Source organism: Coregonus lavaretus, assembly GCF_964263955.1.
Source record: "Coregonus lavaretus genome assembly, chromosome: 15".
NCBI lineage: Eukaryota > Metazoa > Chordata > Actinopteri > Salmoniformes > Salmonidae > Coregonus > Coregonus lavaretus.
This window is the reverse complement of record NC_140002.1, coordinates 18,261,832-18,286,202: the sequence shown is the minus strand read 5'-3', so window position 1 is coordinate 18,286,202 and position 24,371 is coordinate 18,261,832. Positions and strand designations below refer to the sequence as shown.

Here is a 24,371-nt window from a genome sequence, read left to right as displayed (position 1 = left end):
CACCGTTCTCATGATCATTGCAACTCCACGAGGTGAGATCTTTCATGGAGCCCCAGGCTGAGGGAGATTGACAGTTATTTTGTGTTTCTTCCATTTGCGAATAATCACACCAACTGTTGTCACCTTCTCACCAAGCTGCTTGGCAATGGTCTTGTAGCCCATTCCAGCCTTGTGTAGGTCTACAATCTTGTCCCTGACATCCTTGGAGAGCTCTTTGGTCTTGGCCATGGTGGAGAGTTTGGAATCTGATTGATTGATTGCTTCTGTGGACAGGTGTCTTTTATACAGGTAACAAGCTGAGATTAGGAGCACTCCCTTTAAGAGTGTGCTCCTAATCTCAGCTCGTTACCTGTATAAAAGACACCTGGGAGCCAGAAATCTTTCTGATTGAGAGGGGGTCAAATACTTATTTCCCTCATTAAAATGCAAATCAATTCATAACATTTTTGACATGCGTTTTTCTGGATTTTTTAGTTGTTATTCTGTCTCTCTCTGTTCAAATAAACCTACCATTAAAATTATATACTGATCATTTCTTTGTCGGTGGGCAAACGTACACAATCAGCAGGGGATAAAATACTTTTTTCCCTCACTGTATGCACGCACCACTTTTCCATTATTTATTTTGTAGAATTTTTTGAAACAAGTTATATTTTCCATTTCACTTCACCAATTTGGACTATTTTGTGTAAGTCCAATACATGAAATCCAAATAAAAAAACATTTAAATTACAGGTTGCAATGCAACAAAATGGGAAAAACACCAAGGGGGATGAATACTTTTGCAAGGCACTGTAGGTCTACAGTCTCTCCCACCTATCCCACCCACCCTCTTCCACCTGTTGATGTATCTGTTTAACATTCAGACATCCAATAGTGACATTTCATCACACGACACATCATAGAAATGTCTGTTTAAGAGGATGTTAATTGCAGGTGCTTCCAGCAGACCAGACTTGGCTTAGTTCTAACCCCAAGCCATCTCCATCCAGTCTGTCCGGGACACCTGCACTTCACTATCCGACAGTGTTGTTTACACATGCCAGACAGAGTTTGTTTGAGCGGTATTGGCTGAACTTAGTAAGATTTTGTTGTAATTTTTTGTTGTTGTTGGATTAGGGCTCTCTAGATGTTTTTTCTCCACTGCTTTTATGGAGGCCTACCTATACATATTAAATTGCTGCTGTGTTAAGGGCCTCTTTGTGTGCTGGATCGTGACAAATGGAAAATTACCTGAGGGAAAACAATACATTTGAAACATACAATGGACAACTACCAGGGGAACTCATGAAATTGGTGTTTACACATTGTAGGACTCAATATTATACTGAACAAAAATATGAACACAACATGTAAAGTGTTGGTCACATGTTTCATGAGCTGAAATAAAAGATCCCAGAAATGTTCCATTTGCACAAAAAGTTTATTTCTCAAAAATGTGTACACATTTGTTTATATCCCAGTTAGTGAGCATTTCTCCTTTGCCAAGATAATCCATCCACCTGACAGGTGTGGCATATCAAGAAGCTGATTAAACAGCATGATCATTACACAGGTGCACCTTGTGCTGTTGACAATAAAAGGCCACTCTAAAATGTGCAGTTTTGTTAGTCAACACAATGCCACAGATGTCTCAAGTTTTGAGGAAACATGCAATTGGCATGCTGATTGCAGGAATGTCCACCAGAGCTCTTGCCAGAGAATTGAATGGTCATTTTTCAACCATAAGCCGCCTCCATTGTCGTTTTAGAGAATTTGGCAGTACGTCCAACATGCCTCACAACCGCAGACCACGTATTAGCACACCAGCCCAGGACCTTCACAGCTGACTTCTTCACCTGCGGGTTGGTCGGAGATAAGCCACTCGGACAGCTGATGGAACTGTGGGTTTGCACAACCAAATAACTTCTGCACAAACTGTCAGAAACCGTCTCGGGGAAACTCATCTGCGTGCTCGTCATCCTCACCAGGGTCTTGACCTGACAGCAGTTCGGCGTCGTAACCGACTTCAGTGGGAAAATGCTCACCTTCGATGGCCACTGGGACGTTGGAGAATTGTACCTGGCAGATGGCAGACAGTGTGTATAGTGTCGTGTGGGCGAGCGGTTTGCTGATGTCAACGTTGTGAACAGAGTGCCCCATGTTGTGGGTGGGGTTATGGTACGGGTAGGCATAAACTACGGACAACGAACACAAGTGTATTTTTATTGATGGCAATTTGAATGCATAGGGATACCGTGACGAGATCCTGAGGCCCATTGTCGTGCCATTCATCCGCCGCCATCACCTCTTGTTTTGGCATGATAATGCACGGCCTCATGTAGGGTCTGTACACAATTCCTGGAAGCTGAAAATGTCCCAGTTCTTCCATGATTTGCATACTCACCAGACATGTCACCCATTGAACATGTTTGGGATGCTCTGGATCGACGTGTATGACTGCATTTTCCAGTTCTCGCCAAATATCCAGCAACTTCGCACAGCCATTGAAGAGGAGTGGGACAACATTCCACTGGCCACAATCAGGCAAATGGTGGTCACACCAGATACTGACTGGTTTTCTGATCCACACCGATGCATATCTGTATTCCCAGTCATGTGAAATCCATAGATTAGGGCCTAATGAATTTATTTAAATTGACGGATTTCCTTATATGAACTGTAACTCAGTAAAATCTTTGAAATTGTTGCATGTTGCGCTAATATTTTTGTTCAGTATATGACTGGAGCACTGACCGAGAAAATCCTTTTTTTTTTTGTTGCATATTCTGATTGCATTTCTTTCGCAATAACATTCAATTATTCTTCATCTGATGCTTTGCATAGTTCCAAAAGGCTGAACATGTTTAATTAATTTTTTGTTACTGGGAGTTATACAAGGATGATTATTCAGTCACTATATATACAAAGTATGTGAACACCCCTTCAAATTAGTGGATTTGGCTATTTCAGCCACACCTTTGCTGACGGATGTATTAAATCGAGCACACAGCCATGTAATCTCCATAGACAAACATTGGCAGTAGAATGGCCTTACTGAAGAGCTCAGTGACTTTCAACGTGGCACCGTGATAGGATGCCACCTTTCCAACAAGTCAGTTTGTCAAATACATTTCTGCTTTGCTAGAGCTGCCCCGGTCAACTGTAAGTGCTGTTATTGTGAAGTGGAAACGTTTAGGAGCAACAATGGCTCAGACGCGAAGTGGTAGGCCACACAAGCTCACAGAACGGGACCAACGAATGCTGAAGCGCATTGCGCGTAGAAATCATCTGTCCTCGGTTGCAATCACACTGAACCATCTGGCAGTCCAACGGACAAATCTGGGTTTGGCGGATGCCAGGAGAACGCTACCTGCCCGAATGCATAGTGCCAATTGTAAAGTTTGGTGGAGGAGGAAAAATGGTCTGGGGCTGTTTTTAATGGTTCGGGCTCCTTAGTTCCAGTGAAGGGAAATCTTAACGCTACAGCGTACAATGACATTCTAGATGATTCTGTGCTCAGTTTGGGGAAGGCACTTTCATGTTTCAGCATTACAATGCCTCTTGTCCACACTGAAATGTTTGTCGAGATCAGTGTGGAATAACTTGACTGGCCTGCACAGAGACCTGACCTCAACCCCATCATACACATTTGGGATGAATTGGAACGCCGACAGCGAGCCAGGCCTAATCGCCCAACATCAGTGCCCGACCTCACTAACGCTCTTGTGGCTGAATAGAAGCAAGTCCTCGCAGCATTGTTCCAACATCTAGTGGAAAGCCTTCCCAGAAGAGTCTGGCTGTTACAGCAGCAAAGGGGGGACCAACTCCATATTAATGCCAATGAATTTGGAATGAGATGTTCGACTAGCAGGTGTCCAAATACTTTTGGTCATATAGTGTACGTCCTCTCCCAAGGCGAAAGGTACCTTTAATTTCCATAACTTGAGGCTCTACTGTACACCACCATTTACAAACACAACCCTTACAAAATGAACACATCAATTTGCATTTTCACATGTGAAATCGCATTTCTACATGTGAAATAGCTGTTTTCACATGTTGAGCTTAAATTTGACATGTTAACACCACATTTTCACGTGAGGAGAATAACATGTTTTCACCTCACGTTTGCGGTTTCACATGTTAAAAACCTTCACAAGTGAGAATCAGATACGTAGTTTCACACGTGAAAATGTCACTTTCACATGTGGAATTGCAAGCTCACGTGAAAAACAAAATCTCACTTTTTTATGATAATGTAATTAAATAAATGCAACTTTTCTGCAATTTTCCCTATCTTTGGTTATGTTTAACCCTGGCCTTCGCTTTCGCTGCCTTATTTCCAGTTGCAAGTTTTGGCTCATTCATTCCAGCAATATAGAACCCTGCATCCCACTGCTGGTTTGCCTCTGAAGGTAAGCAGGGTCGGATCTGGTCGTTCCCTGGATGAGACCAGATGTAGCTGGAATAGGTGAAAATAATAATGTGAAAAATAAACGTAAAAAAACAATAATCAGGGAAAAACATATGAAAATGTAACAAGTGAAACTTCACGTGTCTGACTCGTGATTTTTTTTATTTTTTATATGTGATTTATTTACACGTGTGTTCACACGTGTCCTAAAACCATGTGAATTTTTCAGCTTGGTTTTCAGTTAGGGAAGTGTTGTATGTTTGTGCGGAGAGTCAAGCCCATGTTTGTGTACTGTCTGAATCATTTTCTTAAGCCAATTGATTCTGGGTGGTTGGTGGAAAGCTTTCAAGCCCTTTCACTTTAAACATCAAACCATTTGTCCTTAGATTTGCTCTCGGAGTGAGAATTGAAAAGCAGAGAGTGGGAGCACATGGCGAGGTGTCAGGTGTGTGATCTTTAACTTCTCCTGAGGGTGGAATTGGAGGAGCAGAAGCAGGGGATAAGGCCAATCTTAAAATACCACGGCTGCTCCGAGAAGGAAATTAAATTTGACTCGGAAAGGACAACTCTGACATGGCCAATTAATAATTAAAGTAGTTTTGGCTTTAATGAGCTGTTCAATTACCGAGTAGTCCCTTGAGAAGATGCTTTATGGTGTTGCTGCGTGGTCATGTTCTCTCCATGGCTGCCCTGAGCCATCATTCTGAGGGGGCTACGCCACGAATGAGCCGGAGAAATCACCATTAACCTTGTCCCCACATCGCCACTGAATAATGGGCATGCTCTGGGAATGGGCTTCTCTTCTTAAAGACAACTTTCCGAGTCAACAGATTGATGATTGTGGCGCAACAAACGTCTCCCGTGCTTTACGGTTGTTTAGAAAGCGGCGGTGGGCAAACCCCCGCAAAGTTCAGAGGCTTTGGCCATTAATCAATCAAGTCATGGAATTCAATACCAAGCCAAGTGTCCCTTTTCAAGTGTACTCTCTCCATATGAAAAGGAGTCAGATGACCTTTTTGAGTGCTATGCAAATTAAACTCATACCAACTGCCCTCCTACTCCATAAGCAGTGCTATTCAGCACAAGTACAGACGGAACAAAGTGACAGAATTATGCCCTTTACATCGACTTGTTTTGACAGGCGCTTCCTTCTTTGCAGATGTTCGTACAAAGACCCCATGCTGTAAAGCAACACGCTCCCCAGCATTCTTGAAAGACTCGACGCCGCCTTATCAAAAGCACTGACATGAATGTGTCGTTTGACGGCTTCAACCCGTAATAACTTCTATTTGATGAAGCGATCGAGGAAATCAGACATTAAAGCACCCCTCCTGTTATTGACATCTGTCATCGTGGCCGCTTTCGTCTTCTCATGTATTGATAATCAGTCAGAGGAAAAGCACAGGGAGCCACTCTTTTTGTGTGCTCCATCTAGAAAACTGGTAGGACAGCGTCGAAAGCACTGTGGGATGCCTGGTAATATAACACTGACGGTGAGTATGTTTACATGCAAACTAATAATTCTATATTAAACTGATTAGCCAATGGCAGTAGGCCGAGTATTGCAATAGTCAAGCAAAGCTTTTACATATCTTAATCGGCGAAAGGTCAAAATCGAAGTAAGCATACGCCGATTAAAACACCTCTTTTTCTGAGCAATCTTTCGAATTATTAGGACATAACCGCTTAATCGGTGTTCCAGCAGTGTATTTGATCTGCGCATGTGCCAGAATCGGTAATGCAAGCATCCCTCTTATGCACGAGTGAAGTGAAATTGTTTTCACATACAAACTTTGTCAGAACTCAGAATCAAATACGCATCGCAAAAATAACAAGGTCTCTGGTAGAACGTTTATTTGGATTGTTGATTTTCCCGTCAGGTAGCCTGATTTCAGATGTGTCCATGTAAACAGGATTATTTGGGAAATCGTTCTTCTTGCAAAGCATGTAAACATTTCAAACAAACTATTATATTAATCTGACTAGCCACATTAATCATATTATTGTGTGCATGTAACCATACTCAGTGTTGTGACTCTGTCAAGTTTTGCCAAACAATTGGGAAGACTTTGTTGCATTTAAAGTCAGGTCGTGGGCCTTTATGATCAACCTTTCATACATTTTTCAGAGTTGTGAAAATTAGGCAGATTTCATATTGACACAACTCCAAAAACCAACTACCATGAGGCCATTTCTGCATTCTGCATGAAATAAAAAATAACCAGTCTTCGCTTGACATAAGGCCCTGCACTCAAACAAAGTTAATGTGTCACATTTTCATGCTGCTAAATGTGATATAATAATATTTGATTTGCGCTTTGGCTTTCAAACAGTGAACCACAAATGTTTACAATGTCCATTGGTTCCAAGTCTTAACATTTCTCACACCCCCAAGCCAAATTCAGTCCAATGATGATGGCCATCTGCTCAGAGCAGATTGGAATATGTCTAACAGCACACTCCGGTTTGAGTGTCAACGCTGCCCGTACGCTTCTATATACAGTATGTACAGTCGTACTCACCAGAAACAGTCGTACTCTATGTTTTGTTTACATTCCTGTCCACAAATGAAACTATAGGATAGCAAGAATCTCTGGGGCATGCTGCTCTGAGGGGGGCTTTGTAGCTGGCAATCCTCCTGGCCCTGAGTGGAAGCCAAGAGCACCTTCTGTTGCAGCTGTGGTGGGATTCTCCAAAGTGGGTCAGACGGAAGAGCACATATCAATTGATATGTAATGTTCCCCTGTGGGAACTGGTGCATTGGGCAATGAATTATCATTTTATGACCAACATTTTATTTAGTTTTGTCTTCTTTTTCAACCAGATGAGAGGGAGTGTGATGACACAAATGAAGGCTCAGAAGGCCCGCCTACCCGACCAATCAGATGAGGGAATGTGATGATGCGTATTCCGGTTCGCGGGAAATGCCTCATTTTCTAAATGACATGTCGAGTTCAAGTTTGAGGATTAAATAACAAAATATAGAATTGACAACATCACTAAAATTAATAGCTTTAAGAAAGGACAAAAGTTGTGGTCAAAAGGGTAAGTTGTTTTGTAGCCAACTTTTTCCACTCTCATCTAAAATGAGCTAGCTAGCACAAGGGGTTCCCTTCCAAGCACAGAGGAGTTATTCTATTTGATAGAGCGAGGTTGTTAGTTTCCCTACAAATCTTTCATTCTAATAGTAATATATCATATTGTGGACCTTCAACAGATGCACAGCCTTTGGCAGGAAAAAAAAATCAGTTGGTAGAGTAAAAGTCTCCCATTCAATGGTGTTCCGTTTCAAGTTGTGGGCACAAAGACGTAGGGTTCTGTATTGTGGCAAGGAAACAAAACATGAAGCGGACTACATTTCCTGAGGAAAATAGTCCTAATGTTGGAAACAAGCAGCCTTATGTTGTCACCCAGAATCACATTTGTTTATTTTCCAAGCTATAGCACACTATATTTTACATACAGTAGGTTTTTTAAGGACCAAAGTGTTTAGTCTGCTTTGTGTTTTCCTTTTTGACTTGGAAAATCAGGTATCGTAGTATCGCGATGCTGGGATCATGACAACCCTACAAAGCCAAAGATAAATATGCTGCTGAAATGAACAAGAAGGCAGCAAGTACAAAGACGGACCACTGTAATTTATACTATACACTTTTACAACATTAATTTAATTTCAGTAATGTTGAAGCACTAACTAACAATGTAATGTTCCTCAATAAAATTGAAGAAGATGGGACTTTAAACAGGTGTCCTAAGTCTGTGGTTACTAAAGATCCCATGGCACTTATTGCAAGAGTATGTAATGATGAGTACCATTTTATGTGTAATGTGTATATCAAACTGTATTCCTATCATGTACAGTGAGGGAAAAAAGTATTTGATCCCCTGCTGATTTTGTACGTTTGCCCACTGACAAAGAAATGATCAGTCTATAATTTTAAGGGTAGGTTTATTTGAACAGTGAGAGACAGAATAACAACAAAAAAATCCAGAAAAACGCATGTCAAAAATGTTATTAATTGATTTGCATTTTAATGAGGGAAATAAGTATTTGACCCCCTCTCAATCAGAAAGATTTCTGGCTCCCAGGTGTCTTTTATACAGGTAACGAGCTGAGATTAGGAGCACACTCTTAAAGGGAGTGCTCCTAATCTCAGCTTGTTACCTGTATAAAAGACACCTGTCCACAGAAGCAATCAATCAATCAGATTCCGAACTCTCCACCATGGCCAAGACCAAAGAGCTCTCCAAGGATGTCAGGGACAAGATTGTAGACCTACACAAGGCTGGAATGGGCTACAAGACCATTGCCAAGCAGCTTGGTGAGAAGGTGACAACAGTTTTCGATTATTCGCAAATGGAAGAAACACAAAATAACTGTCAATCTCCCTCGGCCTGGGGCTCCATGCAAGATCTCACCCTGTGGAGTTGCAATGATCACGAGAACGGTGAGGAATCAGCCCAGAACTACACGGGAGGATCTTGTCAATGATTTCAAGGCAGCTGGGACCATAGTCACCAAGAAAACAATTGGTAACACACTACACCGTGAAGGACTTATACAGGGCCGTCTGAAGTTTGCCAATGAACATCTGAATGATTCAGAGGAGAACTGGGTGAAAGTGTTGTGGTCAGATGAGACCAAAATCGAGCTTTTTGGCATCAACTCAACTCGCCGTGTTTGGAGGAGGAGGAATGCTGCCTATGACCCCAAGAACACCATCCCCACCGTCAAACATGGAGGTGGAAACATTATGCTTTGGGGGTGTTTTTCTGCTAAGGGGACAGGCAACCTCACCGCATCAAAGGAACGATGGACGGGGCCATGTACCGTCAAATCTTGGGTGAGAACCTCCATCCCTCAGCCAGGGCATTGAAATGGGTCGTGGATGGGTATTCCAGCATGACAATGACCCAAAACACACGGCCAAGGCAACAAAGGAGTGGCTCAAGAAGAAGCACATTAAGGTCCTGGAGTGGCCTAGCCCGTCTCCAGACCTTAATCCCATAGAAAATCTGTGGAGGGAGCTGAAGGTTCGAGTTGCCAAACGTCAGGCTCGAAACCTTAATGACTTGGAGAAGATCTGCAAAGAGGAGTGGGACAAAATCCCTCCTGAGATGTGTGCAAACCTGGTGGCCAACTACAAGAAACGTCTGACCTCTGTGATTGCCAACAAGGGTTTTGCCACCAAGTACTAAGTCATGTTTTGCAGAGGGGTCAAATACTTATTTTCCTCATTAAAATGCAAATCAATTTATAACATTTTTGACATGCGTTTTTCTGGATTTTTTTGTTGTTATTCTGTCTCTCACTGTTCAAATAAACCTACCATTAAAATTATAGACTGATCATGCGTTGTCAAACGTACAAAATCAGCAGGGGATCAAATACTTTTTTCCCTCACTGTAATACTCTGTATAAAGTGCCATGTATGTAAAGTGTATGAATAATGTATATGTAACAAAATATCTGTAAAAAACTAATGTAAAACAAAGTTACTTTTGTCCTCCGAAGAGGGGGATGGCCAATAAAATAAATACAAATAAAGTATATAAGTGAAGATAGGGAGGTGAGTTTCCCTTTACACTATACAGTGCATTCGGAAAGTATTCAGACCCCTTGACTTTTTCCACATTTTGTTACATTACAGCCTTATTCTAAAATGGATTAAATACCCCATAGTGATCTTGATCACGTTGAGGGAGAAGTTGTTATCCTGGCACCACACGGCCAGGTCTCTGATCTCCTCCCTATAGGCTGTCTCATCGTTGTTGGTGATCAGGCCTACCACTGTTGTGTCGTCGGCAAACTTAATGATGGTGTTGGAGTCGTGCCTGGCATGCAGTCATGGGTGAACAGGGAGTACAGGAGGGGACTGAGCATGCACCCCTGAGGGGCCCCCGTGTTGAGGATCAGCGTGGCAGACGTGTTGTTACCTACCCTTACCACCTGGGGGCAGCCCGTCAGGAAGTCCAGGATCCAGTTGCAGAGGGAGGTGTTAAGTCCCAGGATCCTTAGCTTAGTGATGAGCTTTGAGGACACTATGGTGTTGAACGCTGAGCTGTATTCAATGAATAGCATTCTCACGTAGGTGTTCCTCTTGTCCAGATGGGAAAGGGCAGTGTGGAGTGCAATAGAGATTGCATCATCTGTGGATCTGTTGGGGCGGTATGCAAATTGGAGTGGGCCTAGGGTTTCTGGGATAATGGTGTTGATGTGAGCCATGACCAGCCTTTCAAAGCACTTCATCGCTACAGACGTGAGTGCTACGGGTCTGTAGTAATTTAGGAGGGTTATCTTAGTGTCCTTGGGCACAGGGACTATGGTGGTCTGCTTGAAACATGTTGGTATTACAGACTCAGTCAGGGACATGTTGAAAATGTCAGTGAAGACACTTGCCAGTTGGTCAGCACATGCTCGGAGTACACATTTTTTACATTTACATTTTAGTCATTTAGCAGACGCTCTTATCCAGAGCGACTTACAGTTAGTGAGTGCATACATTTTTTATTTCTCATACTGGCCCCCCGTGGGAATCGAACCCACAACACTGGCGTTGCAAGCGCCATGCTCTACCAACTGAGCTACCATCTGGCCTTGTGAATGTTGACCTGCTTAAAGGTCTTACTCACATCGGCTACGGAGAGCGTGATCACATAGTCATCCGGAACAGCTGGTGCTCTCATGCATACTTCAGTGTTGCTTGCCTCGAAGCGAGCATAGGAGTGATTTATCTCGTCTGGTAGGCTTGTGTCACTGGGCAGTTCGCGGCTGTGCTTCCCCTTGTAGTCTGTAATAGTTTTCAAACCCTGCCACATCCGACGAGTATCAGAGCCGGTGTAGTACGATTCAATCTTAGTCCTGTATTGACTCTTTGCCTGTTTGATGGTTCGTTGGAGGGCATAGCGGGATTTATTATAAGCTTCCGGGTTAGAGTCCCGCTCCTTGAAAGCGGCAGCTCTACCCTTTAGCTCAGTGCGGATGTTGCCTGTAATCCATGGCTTCTGGTTGGGGTATGTACGTACTGTCACTGTGGGGATGATGTCATCAAAGCACTTATTGATGAAGCCAGTGACTGATGTGGTGTACTCCTCAATGCTATCTGAAGAATCCCGGAACATATTCCAGTCTGTGCTAGCAAAACAGTCCTGTAGCTTAGCATCTGCGTCATCTGACCACTTTTTTATTGACCGAGTCACTGGTGCTTCCTGCTTTAGTTTTTGCTTATAAGCAGGAATCAGGAGGATAGAGTTATGGTCAGATTTGCCAAATGGAGGGCGAGGGAGAGCTTTGTATGCGTCTCTGTGTGTGGAGTAAAGGTGGTCTAGAGTTTTTTTCCTTTGGTTGCACATTTAACATGCTGATAGAAATTAGGTAGAACGGATTTAAGTTTCCCCTGCATTAAAGTCCTAGGAGCGCTGCCTCTGGATGAGCGTTTTCCTGTTTGCTTATGGCCTTAAACAGCTCATTGAGTGCAATCTTAGTGCCGGAATCGGTTTGTGGTGGTATTTAGACAGCTACAAAAAATATAGATGAAAACTCTCTTGGTAGATAGTGTGGTCTACAGCTTATCATGAGATACTCTACCTCAGGCGAGCAAAACCTTGAGACTTCCTTAGTATTGGATTTTATGCACCAGCTGTTGTTTACAAATATACACAGACCGCCACCCCTTGTCTTAACGGAGTCAGCCGTTCTATCCTGCCGATGTAGCGTATAGCCCGCTAGCTGTATGTTATCCATGTCGTCGTTCAGCCACTACTCGGTGAAACATAAGATATTACAGTTTTTAATGTCCCGTTGGTAGGATAACCTTAGTCTTAGGTCATCCAATTTGTTTTCAAATGATTGAACATTGGCTAATAGGATTGATGGAAGAGGCAGTTTACTCGCTCACCATCGGATCCTTACAAGGCACCCCGACCTACGTCCACGATATCTCCGTCTCTTTCTCATGCGAATGACGGGGATTTGGGCCTTGTTGGGTATCTGTAGAATATCTTTCGCGTCCGACTCATTGAAGAAAAAATATTCGTCCAATACGAGGTGAGTAATCGCTGTCCTGATATCCAGAAGCTCTTTTTGGTCATAAGAGACGGTGGCAGAAACATTATATACAGAATAAATTACAAATAACACGAAAAAACACACATAATAGTACAATTGGTTAGAGGGCTGTAAAACGGCAGCCATCTTCTCCGGCGCCATCATCACTGCCTGGAATGGCAATTGCTCGACCTCCGACCGCAAGGCACTACAGAGGGTAGTGCGTACTGCCCAGTACATCACTGGGGCAAAGCTTCCTGCCTATACCAGGCGGTGTCAGAGGAAGGCCCTAAAAATTGTCAAAGACTCCAGCCACCCTAGTCATAGACTGTTCTCTCTGCTACCGCATGGCAAGCGATACGGGAGCGCCAAGTCTAGGTCCAAAAGGCTTCTTAACGGCTTCTACCCCCAAGCCATAAGACTCCTGAACAGCTAATCAAATGGCTACCCGGACTATTTGCATTGCCCCCCACACCCCACCCCCCACCCCATATTTTACGCTGCTGCTACTCTCTGTTTATTATCTATGCATATTCACTTTAACTATACCTACATGTACATATTATCTCAATTACCTCGACTAGCCGGTGCCCCCGCACATTGACTCTGTACATGTACCCCCTGTATATAGCCTTACTACTGTTATTTTACTGCTTTTATTTTTTACTTATCTGTTGTTTACTTAACACTTATTTTTCTCAAAACTGCATTGTTGGTTACGGGCTTGTAAGTAAGCATTTCACTGTAAGGTATTCGGCGCATGTGACAAATACAATTTAATTTGAAATCCATGTGTACGTGTTTGTATAGTGTGTAGTTTGCTTAGTGGTTAAGAGCGTTGTGCCAGTAACCGAAAGGTCGCTGGTTCTATTCCCCGAGCCGACTAGGTGAAAAATCTGCTGATGTGCCCTTGAGCAAGGCACTTAACCCTAATTGCTCCTGTAAGTCGCTCTGGATAAGAGCGTCTGCTAAATGACTAAAATGTTTTAAAAAATGTGCGTCTGTGCCTATGTTTGTGTTGCTTCACTGTTCCATAAGGTGTGTTTTTAAAATCTAATTTTACTGTTTGCATGAGTTACGTTATGTGAAATAGAGTTCCATGTAGTCATGGCTCTATGTAGTACTGTGCACCTCCCATAGTCTGTTCTGGACTTGGGGACTGTGAAGAGACCTCTGGTGGCGTGTCTTGTGGGGTATGCATGGGTGCCTGAGCTGTGTGCCAGTAGTTCAAACAGACAGCTCGTGAATTCAACATCTTTCCTCCACTTTGAGCCAGGAGAGATTGACATGCGGTATTAATGTTAGCTCTCTGTGTACATCCAAGGGCCAGCCGTGCTGCCCTGTTCTGAGCCAATTGCAAAAGTCCCTCTTTGTGGCAACTGACTACACGACTGAACAGTAGTCCAGGTGCGACAAAACTAGGGCCTGTAGGACCTGCCTTGTTGATAGGGCTGTTAAGAAGGCATAGCAGCGCTTTATTATGGACAGACTTCTCCCCATCTTAGCTACTGTTGTATCAATGTGTTTTGACCATGACAGTTTACAATCCAGGGTTACTCCAAGCAGTTTAGTCACCTCAACTTGCTCAATTTCCACATTATTCATTACAAGATTTAATTGAGGTTTAGGGTTTAGTGAATGATTTGTCCCAAATACAATGCTTTTAGTTTTTGAAATATTTAGGACTAACTTATTCCTTGCCACCCATTCTGAAACTAACTGTAGTTGTAGCTCTTTGTTAAGTGTTGCAGTCATTTCAGTCGCTGTAGTAGCTGATGTGTATAGTGTTGAGTCATCCGCATACATAGACAAACTGACTTTACTCAAAGCCAGTGGCATGTCGTTAGTAAAGATTGAAAAAAGTAAGTGGCCTTGACAGCTGCCCTGGGGAATTCCTGAATCTACCTGGATTATGTTGGAGAGGCTTCCATTAAAGAACACCCTCTGTGTTTTGTTAGACAGGTAACTATTTATCCACAATATAGCAGGGGGTTTAAAGCCGTAACACATACGTTTTTCCAGCAGCACAGTATGGTCAATAATGTCAAAAGCCACATTGAAATCTAACAAAACAATATTTTTATCATCAATTTCTCTAGCCAATCATCAGTCATTTGTGTAAGTGCTGTACTTGTTGAATGTCTTTCCCTATAAGCATGCTGAAGGTCTGTTGTCAGTTTGTTTACTGTAAAATAGCATTGTATCTGGTCAAACAAATGTCTTTCCAAAAGTTTACCAAGGGTTGCTAACAGGCTGATTGGTCGGCTGTTTGAGCCAGTAAAGGGTGCTTTACTATTCTTAGGTAGCGGAATGACTTTTGCTTCCCTCCAGGCCTGAGGGCACACACTTTCCATTAGGCTTAAATTGAAGATACTGCAAATATGAGTGGCAATATCGTCCGCTATTTCCTCAGTAATTTTCCATCCAAGTTGTCAGATCCCGGTGGCTTGTCATTGTTGATAGACAACAATACTTTTTTCACCTCTTCCACACTCACTTTACGGAATTCAAAATTACAGTGCTTGTCTTTCATAATGTGGTCAGATATACTTGGATGTGTAGTGTCAGCTTTTATTGCTGGCATGTCATGCCTAAATTTGCTAATCTTGCCAATGAAAAAAACTATGAGTAAGGGCAAACATCATGATAAGCTTGCAAGCTGAGTTTGAATAAGACATCCGATTACCACTTTGCATTTAGAACGGTTGGTTTCATTATAGCTAATAAATAAGAAAATCATTGTTGGAGCACTAGATAAAATAAATGCATGTCTCTCGCCTGCCCATCTAAGCCAGTCGCCATCACACTCCTTCATCTGATTGGTCGTTTCCCACGAACCCTAAGCAGGCATACGCGTCATCACACTCCCTCATCTGATTGGTCGAGTCGGCGGGCCTTCTGACTTCTTGGCTGTGGTAACTAAAGTCAACCCCCACAATCCCCTCTGCCGTTCCCCCACAACGACCAGAGACCGCCCTGCCCAGCAAAGAAAGAAAGTAATAACTGTCTAAATAAATATATATTCTGTTATTGGTTTGTATGTGTGGGGCTTTAGCTGATATTGTTCTTTACAGAGTCCAGTGTATTTGTCCAAGCCAATTTCATCATAAACCTTTTCCTTGGTGTGAAATACAGTCTGTAAACAAACTTAAAATGTATAAATTGATGGTTTGGATTACAGGATGTCAAGGTCATATTTTTCCATATTCTGTTCCAATTAAAGGGTTGTTCAGTTTCAGTTAGATCTGTGGACCATACTTGTTTAATGGCTGGCTCAGAATATGAGCTTTCCAAAAGTTGTTTATATATATTATAGAGATCAGTCCTTCCGGGAGCCCAGATAATGTATTTATTAATCCCATCATTGGATGTTGCCTGGTTATGTACTCTATATGTATCTTTCAAATCTTGGAATTTTCTCAAACCATTACTATCCATGATATTGGTAAGGGTACGGATTCCACATTTGTACCATTGGGGGGATGCAAAAGGCTGCCTCCAGATCACAAGGCATTATTGTGAAATATTGGAGTATGGACATGCCATTTTTTGATTCCCAGTTACATTGTTTTTCAATTTTGCGCCAAATAGAAGTTGTGTGAGCAATAATAGGACCAAAGCGTCATTTACATTGTTTAAGTGATATATCAGTGAAGACTACCTCTTCCAGGACAATAGGAGACACCATATTTCTCTCTATACTCAGCCAGGGGGCAGAAGAACAATTTAGGATGGGGTGAAATGCTAGTGACTGGAAATACAATTTAAAGTTTGGTACGGATAGTCCTCCTACGTCTTCCCCTCTTTGTAAATTTATTTAATATGCATAATAAAAATAGCAAAGGCTAAATTGGTTCGCCTTGTCTGCTGCTTCTAGTGATTCTGAACGGAGCAGAGCAGATATTGCTTGTTATAACTATGGCTAAGGGATGGGAATATGTATTTTAATCATATTAATGAAATTGGAGCCAATTCCCAAATATACTGAGTAAAAATATAAACGCAACATGTAAAGTGTTGGTCCCATGTTTCATGAGCTGAAATAAAAGATCACAGACATTTTCCACATGCACAAAAGGTTTATTTCTCTCAAATGTTGTGCACACATTTTTTACATCCCTGTTAGTGAACATTTCTCCTTTGCCAAGATAATTCATCCACCTGACAGGTGTGGCATGTCAAGAAGTTGATTAAACAGCATGATCATTACACAGGTGCACCTTGTGCTGGGGACAATAAAAGGCCACTTTAAAATGTGCAGTTTTGTCACACAACACAATGCGACAGATGTCTCAAGTTTTGAGAGAGCGTGCAATTGGCATGCTGACTGCTGGAATGTCCACCAGAGATGTTGCCAGAGAATTTAGTGATCATTTCTCTACCATAAGTCGCCTCCAACGTCTTTTTAGAGAATTTGGCAGTACGTCCAACCGGCCTCACAACCACAGACCACGTGTAACCACACCAGCCCAGGATCTTCACATCCAGCTTCTTCACCTGCGGGATCGTCTGAGACCAGCTGATGAAACTAAGGACTATTTCTGTCTGTAATAAAGCCCTTTTGTTAGGAAAAATCCATTCTGATTTGCTGGGCCTGGCTACCCAGTGGGTGGGCCTGGCTCCCAAGTGGGTGGGTCTATGCCCTCCCAGGCCCACGCAACGCTATTGGACAGCAGCTCACTGCCCATGGCTGTAACTCAGTAAAATCGTTGCATGTTGCGTTTTATATTTTTGTTCAGTATATTTCAAGAGAGACCAGAGATATGACCATTCTAGTCTATCAAAAACTTGTTCTGCATCGAGAGATAATGGAGTCCAAGGAGCTGTTGTTTCTGATGAAGCATCTAATATATGTAATAGTCGACAGAGGTTATCCGAGGATAAACGATTTTTAACAAACCAATTTGGGTATGTCTCGTGAGGACACTGGGTGGCATCCTTACCTTTTTTTTCATAAAATAAATGAATTCCCCTGTTTTAGATTCAACAGTTGCTATAACAGCTAGTTTATGGATTATTACTGCGTAGCTTGTTGGCCAGTAAATGACTGGGACAATTAACATGTAACTAATGGTTGAGTCTTAGTCAATGGATGGCAAATTCTGCTCTCTGTCTTAACAATAAATTAAGTTCTGTCTTGACTTTGGAAATAGTAATAGCTACCTGGTCTGAAAATAGTGTTTGTTGAGGACGCTCTAACACAGTTAACATTTCCAAATCATATATATTTTTGTTTCTACAACTTGATTGGAGTCCACCTGTGATACATTAAATTGATTGGACATGATTTGGAAAGGCACACACCTGTCTATATAAGGTCCTACAGTTGACAGTGTATGTCAGTGCAAAAACCATGAGGTTGAAGGAATTGTCCGTAGAACTCCGAGACAGTATTGTGTCGAGGCACAGATCTGGGGAAGGGTACCAAAACATTTCTGCAGCATTGAAGGTCCCCAAGAACACAGTGGCCTCCATCATTCTTAAATGGAAGAAGTTTGGAACACCAAGACTCTTCCTAGAACTTGCCGCCCTGCCAAACTGAGCAATCGGGGAAGAAGGGCCTTGGTCAGAGAGGTGACCAAGAACCCAATGGTCATTCCGACAGAGCTCCAGAGTTCCTCTGTGGAGATGGAAGATCCTCCCAGATGGACAACCATCTCTGCAGCACTCCACCAATCAGGCCTTTATGGTAGAGTGGCTAGACGGAAGCCACTCCTCAGTAAAAGGCACATGACAGCCCGCTTGGAGTTTGCCAAAAGGCACCTAAAGGACTCTCAGACCATGAGAAACAAGATTCTCTAGTCTGATGAAACCAAGATTGAACTCTTTGGCCGGAATGACAAGCGTCACGTCTGGAGGAAACCTGGATGGTGGTGGCAGCATCATGCTGTGGGGATGTTTTTCAGCGGCAGGGACTGGGAGACTCAGGATCGAGGGAAAGATTAATGGAGCAAAGTACAGAGATCCTTGATGAAAACCTGCTTCAGAGCGCTCAGGACCTTAGACTGGGGCGAAGGTTCACCTTCCAACAGGACAACGACCCTAAGCACACAGCCGAGAAAACGCAGGAGTGGCTTCAGGACAAGTCTCTGAATGTCCTTGAGTGGCCCAGCCAGACCCCAGACTTGAACCCGATCTAACATCTCTGGAGAGACCTTTCAATAGCTGTGCAGCGACGCTCCCCATCCAACCTGACAGAGCTTGAGAGGATCTGCAGTGAAGAACTGGATAAACTCCCCAAATACAGGTGTGCCAAGCTTGTAACGTCATACCCAAGCAGACTCGAGGCTGTAATCGCTGCCAAAGGTGCTTCAACAAAGTACTGAGTACTTATGTAAATGTGATATTTCCGTTTTTATTTTTAATAAAAACCTGTTTTTGCTTTGCTATTATGGGGTATTTTGTGTAGATTGATGAGGGAGGAAAACAATTTAATCCATTTTAGAATAAGGCTGTAACATAACAAAAGGTGGGAAAAGGGAGGGGGTCTGAATACTTTCCAAATGCACTGTATTTACTTAAACAGTAGCTACAAATATTGAAATGTATAAGAAAAACTCAAATCGTTTCAACGGTATTTACGGTATTGAAAAATCACCCAGTGGCTTTTTCCAAAAACCCCAGTGTACGGTATACAGTGAGGGAAAAAAGTATTTGATACCCTGCTGATTTTGTACGTTTGCCCACTGACAAAGAAATGATCAGTCTATAATTTTAATGGTAAGTTTATTTGAACAGTGAGATACAGAATAACAACAAAAAAATCCAGAAAAACGCATAACAAAAATGTTATAAATTGATTTGCATTTTAATGAGGGAAATAAGTATTTGACCCCTCTGCAAAACATGACTTAGTATTTGGTGGCAATACCCTTGTTGGCAATCACAGAGGTCAGACGTTTCTTGTAGTTGGCCACCAGGTTTGCACACATCTCAGGAGGGATTTTGTCCCACTCCTCTTTGCAGATCTTCTCCAAGTCATTAGGGTTTCGAGGCTGACGTTTGGCAACTCAAACCTTCAGCTCCCGCCACAGATTTTCTATGGGATTAAGGTCTGGAGACTGGCTAGGCCACTCCAGGACCTTAATGTGCTTCTTCTTGAGCCACTCCTTTGTTGCCTTGGCCGTGTGTTTTGGGTCATTGTCATGCTGGAATACCCATCCACGACCCATTTTCAATGCCCTGGCTGAGGGAAGGAGGTTCTCACCCAAGATTTGACGGTACATGGCCCCGTCCATCGTCCCTTTGATGCAGTGAAGTTGTCCTATCCCCTTAGCAGAAAAACACCCCCAAAGCATAATGTTTCCACCTCCATGTTTGACGGTGGGGATGGTGTTCTTGGGGTCATAGGCAGCATTCCTCCTCCTCCAAACACGGCGAGTTGAGTTGATGCCAAAGAGCTCCATTTTGGTTTCATCTGACCATTCAGATGTTCATTGGCAAACTTCAGACGGGCCTGTATATGTGCTTTCTTGAGCAGGGGGACCTTGCGGGCGCTGCAGGATTTCAGTCCTTCACGGCGTCAATTGTTTTCTTGGTGACAGCTGCCTTGAGATCATTGACAAGATCCTCCCGTGTAGTTCTGGGCTGATTCCTCACCGTTCTCATGATCATTGCAACTCCACGAGGTGAGATCTTGCATGGAGCCCCAGGCCAAGGGAGATTGACAGTTATTTTGTGTTTCTTCCATTTGCGAATAATCGCACCAACTGTTGTCACCTTCTCACCAAGCTGCTTGGCGATGGTCTTGTAGCCCATTCCAGCCTTGTGTAGGTCTACAATCTTGTCCCTGACATCCTTGGAGAGCTCTTTGGTCTTGGCCATGGTGGAGAGTTTGGAATCTAATTGATTGATTGCTTCTGTGGACAGGTGTCTTTTATACAGGTAACAAGCTGAGATTAGGAGCACTCCCTTTAAGAGTGTTACCTGTATAAAAGACACCTGGGAGCCAGAAATCTTTCTGATTGAGAGGGGGTCAAATACTTATTTCCCTCATTAAAATGCAAATCAATTTTTAACATTTTTAACATGCGTTTTTCTGGATTTTTTTGTTGTTATTCTGTCTCTCCCTGTTCAAATAAACTTACCATTAAAATTATAGACTGATAATTTCTTTGTCAGTGGGCAAACGTACAAAATCAGCAGGGGATCAAATACTTTTTTCCCTCACTGTATACGGGATACCGCCCAAGCCTATTTTCAAGTGCTGTGACCCTCACATTGAGTTTACGGGAATGATTTTCGACTGATTCTGTTATCTCTTGTAGGAAATTGACTTCCCCTTCTAGCTTAGTTCGCTCTGTTTCCAGGTCATGGAGTTGCACCTCTGTCGCATTGGCCGCTTTCTCCAAACTTTCCACTTTAGTTGAGAAGGTATCCACTTTAGATGTGAGCAGTGCAAGTGATTAATTTATGGGTTTTAATTGCAAGTCGAGGGCAGAGGTAATTTCCTCACAAACAATCTCTTGGATAGTAGTGGCCAACTCTTTCTGTTGTCGGGTGTTGAGAGCTGCCATGTTTCCACAGGTGAATTGTGAACGGACAGAATATTCCAGCTGGGGGAGTGAAATAGATCTGTGTTGTTCCTTGTAATACATTGAAGGTCCCACACCTTAATATGATGTTATATGTTGACAATTATTAGAAAATAAGCTTGTTAATTCATAGTTATTTAGCAAAAGAAAGCTATGAGTTTCAATGTATGCCACCGGAACACTCAGGCTATGAATAATTATTCAGAGACAATGAAGGTCATGCATTTGGTGCTCTTCTTTACATGCTCCTGTGAAATGTCTGAATGGGTTTATGAATGTTTGTTTCTGATCGTGGGCTTTCGTGTGTGTTTGTGAAAGTGTAAAGTGTGTGTGTATCTTAGTTTATGTGTGAGTGTGCTTGAGTCCAGGTCTTCCTTTGTTTAGGCTTGTGTGCATGTTGCTTGTAGGCCTACATGCTTGAAAGTGAGAGTGTCTGTGTGTGCTCTTAGAGCTTGAGTGTTCCAGTGTGTCTGTTTGTGTGTGTCTGTGTGGACATTTTCACACCAATCCCCATTGTGTGCTCGGTGTAACTGCACAGTTGGTTTGGAGTCATTGGCTCGCCTCGTTGTGTGAAAGTGGCACCACTTTGCGAGCCTAGTGCATGAAAGTGGCATTGCTTCACCAGTCAATAGTATGAATTATGTATGGCAGGAGTAGGTGAAAGCCTTATTTTGCGTCATCTGCAGCCTGTTCAGCAAATTAGCGTTTGTAGGGGTGTGTGCCTTTGTCTGGGGTTTAAGCTCTTTTTCATGGCTTATAATATGGAAATAGAGGGAGCAACGGAGGGTTCATGGTGCCTTTTTCAGCTTTTGTTTCACACTGTTCCTTTTCCTGATTGGTCAGCTTTGAGGAAACAATACTGTAAGGTGTGGACTGGGCAGATGGGGGTGATCATTGATTGGGCTCGGCTTGAACTGGGGGATGGTCATCAAAACCTGTCCAGGATTAACCGGGAAACAACAAAGCTGAAAGATGCCCGTGCTACAGACTCAATGCACTTGAGCTGACAATGGACAGATTTTTCTCTTGACAGTCAATATGATTTTAATTAATTTCAGTTTAGTGCAGCATCTAGGCTATCTATGAGCTATTCCCTCTTCCCCTATTTTCCCCCTCTCCTCACGTCTCCTCTCTTCAATCCCATCATCTCTCCTCTCTTCTCTCCCCTCACCTCTCCTCTCTCCCTTTCATCACCTCTCCTCTCTCCCTCTCATCACCTCTCCTCTCTCCCTTTCATCACCTCTCCTCTCTCCCTCTCATCACCTCTCCTCTCTCCCTCTCATCACTCCCCTCACCTCTCCTCTCTTCACTTCCCTCACCTCTCTCCCTCTCTTCACTTCCCTCACCTCACCTCTCCTCTCTTCACTCCCCTAACCTCTCCTCTATTCACTCTCCTCGCCAAGTAACAAAGCCAAGGTTTGGGGAAATTCAGACACAAAAGCACACTGTCAGTTGGGTACTGCCCTTAATACCTTTACTTGTCATATCAAACCAAGCCCTGCTCTGTTACTAGGCTAATTCATTCAGACTGCACTGCATCTTTTTTCCCTCTTATTTGAAACTTTGGAATTAAAGGAGAAAGAAAAGGCTGCATTCTTTTAGCGAGTCAAGGGTTTGTTAGATGCGATACATAACATCTGGTCACTGCAAATAGCAAGGACCATTGAGTTGGTACAAGAGGGGCACTTTGTTTCCAGACAAACGAGGTCGTTGCGTTTTACTGTTGCCACTGCTGCTCTTTTTCTGTGTTCAACGTCTGTGATTTTCTCTCTCTGCCCTGGCTGCTCTGTAGGCTTGGCTCAACGAAGCTGCAATCAGTCTCGATTCGGGCCGAGGCTGGAGCCAAATAATGCAATCTCTCCATCCATCCACCGACTCGAATATCCTGCCCCTCCGCTCTGTGCATTAGTACCTCTTCCTCTTGGGCAATTTTAGCTGCCACTCTTGATCACCCTGGCCTGCTTGGAAGCTCGCAATGTTTTTGATGTGGAATTGTAGTCTTAGGCTAGTTAGCGTCTTGGTGAAAAACGAGACGAAAACGAAAAAGCCACAGGCAAAAATTGTCAGCCAAGGTCACTTGCATTAAAATGGGTTGTTTTTTTCAGTGCTTTACGGCACTATAGCTCTATTTCATCTTAACCGGGGAGTTAACCTGTGTAGTCTTTCTTAAGGCGGTCTGCAAAACTAGGATAAATGGCAGTTGTGGATGTTGATAATCACTAACCACAGAATTATTGACATTCAACTCCTAATGCAAAACCCACCAAATCACTCCAAGCTGTGGCAGAAGCGGGTGTTCTGTCTGCCTAGGTTTTGTTTTTCTTTGCTTTATTGATCATGGCTGACCTATAATGCTATAATTATCGCACCAGTGGGGAAAAAATCTGGGAAAGTATGTTGATCATTCACAGTCCTAATAGGAAGCCCTCTCATTCACTTCTCCATGGGATCAACAGCAGAATCCTTATGGGTAGGAATATGGGTGGGTAGGAATATGGGTGGGTAGGAGTATGGGTGGATAGGAGTATGGGTGGGTAGGAGTATGGGTGGATAGGAGTATGGGTGGGTAGGAGTATGGGTGGATAGGAGTATGGGTGGGTAGGAGTATGGGTGGATAGGAGTATGGGTGGGTAGGAGTATGGGTGGATAGGAGTATGGGTGGGTAGGGGTGCAGATGGAGAGGGGTGCGGGTGGAGAGGAGTACGGGTGGATAGGGGTATGAGTGGATAGGGGTATGGGTGAAGATGGGTGGATCATCTTGAAAAGCGAGCTCATAGACCTGCTGAGTGTAACGTACCATCGCTGCTTGAATAATCCTCTTTCCTTCTCTCCACCTTTCCCTCTTCTCTCGCTCTCTGTCTCTCTCACTCTCTTTCCTTCTAGGTAAGCTTTTTCTTTGGCCCCTGGTGGTAATGATGATGATGATGGGGGAGGGTTTGAGTGAGAGCACCTCACGTTGCCTGCAGCTCCTGATGGTTCCCCTGCTGTGAGGAGGTGTGAGTGGGGCCGATTAAGGTGACACACCGCACCAGTGAGCTCAGGGCTCAGAGAGATGTCTGTAGCCCTGGCTCTTGCCAACTAACACACACTGGACCGATGTCATGTCCCCATCCCACCTCTGTCCATTTAATCTCAGGCACCATCACTAGACAGAGGAGAGAGGTTTAAGAAAGGAATGAACTAGCTTTTGATCTGCCCCTCCTTAATGTTAGGGCTACTGCAATGCACATACTGTTGTCCAAACACATCATTCTTAAATTCGTCCAAATGTTGAATGTGGGATTTGCTCATTAACATGTTACCAGAATTTGAACTCCAACCTTAACTGACCTTTGACTTATGTCATCAAGCTCTCTATTTTGGCCAAAATCGACTGTGCTAGGCCTATTTTGGT

General features: G+C 43.2%; 1 protein-coding gene across 1 annotated transcript in view; it reads left to right on the top strand.

Moving 5' to 3' along the window:
• The window catches only part of LOC311142057 (cell adhesion molecule 1-like), a gene marked incomplete at both ends in the record, with an annotated part of 471,507 nt that overhangs the window by 155,523 nt on the left and 291,613 nt on the right, over positions 1–24,371 (top strand). The window lies entirely within an intron of this gene.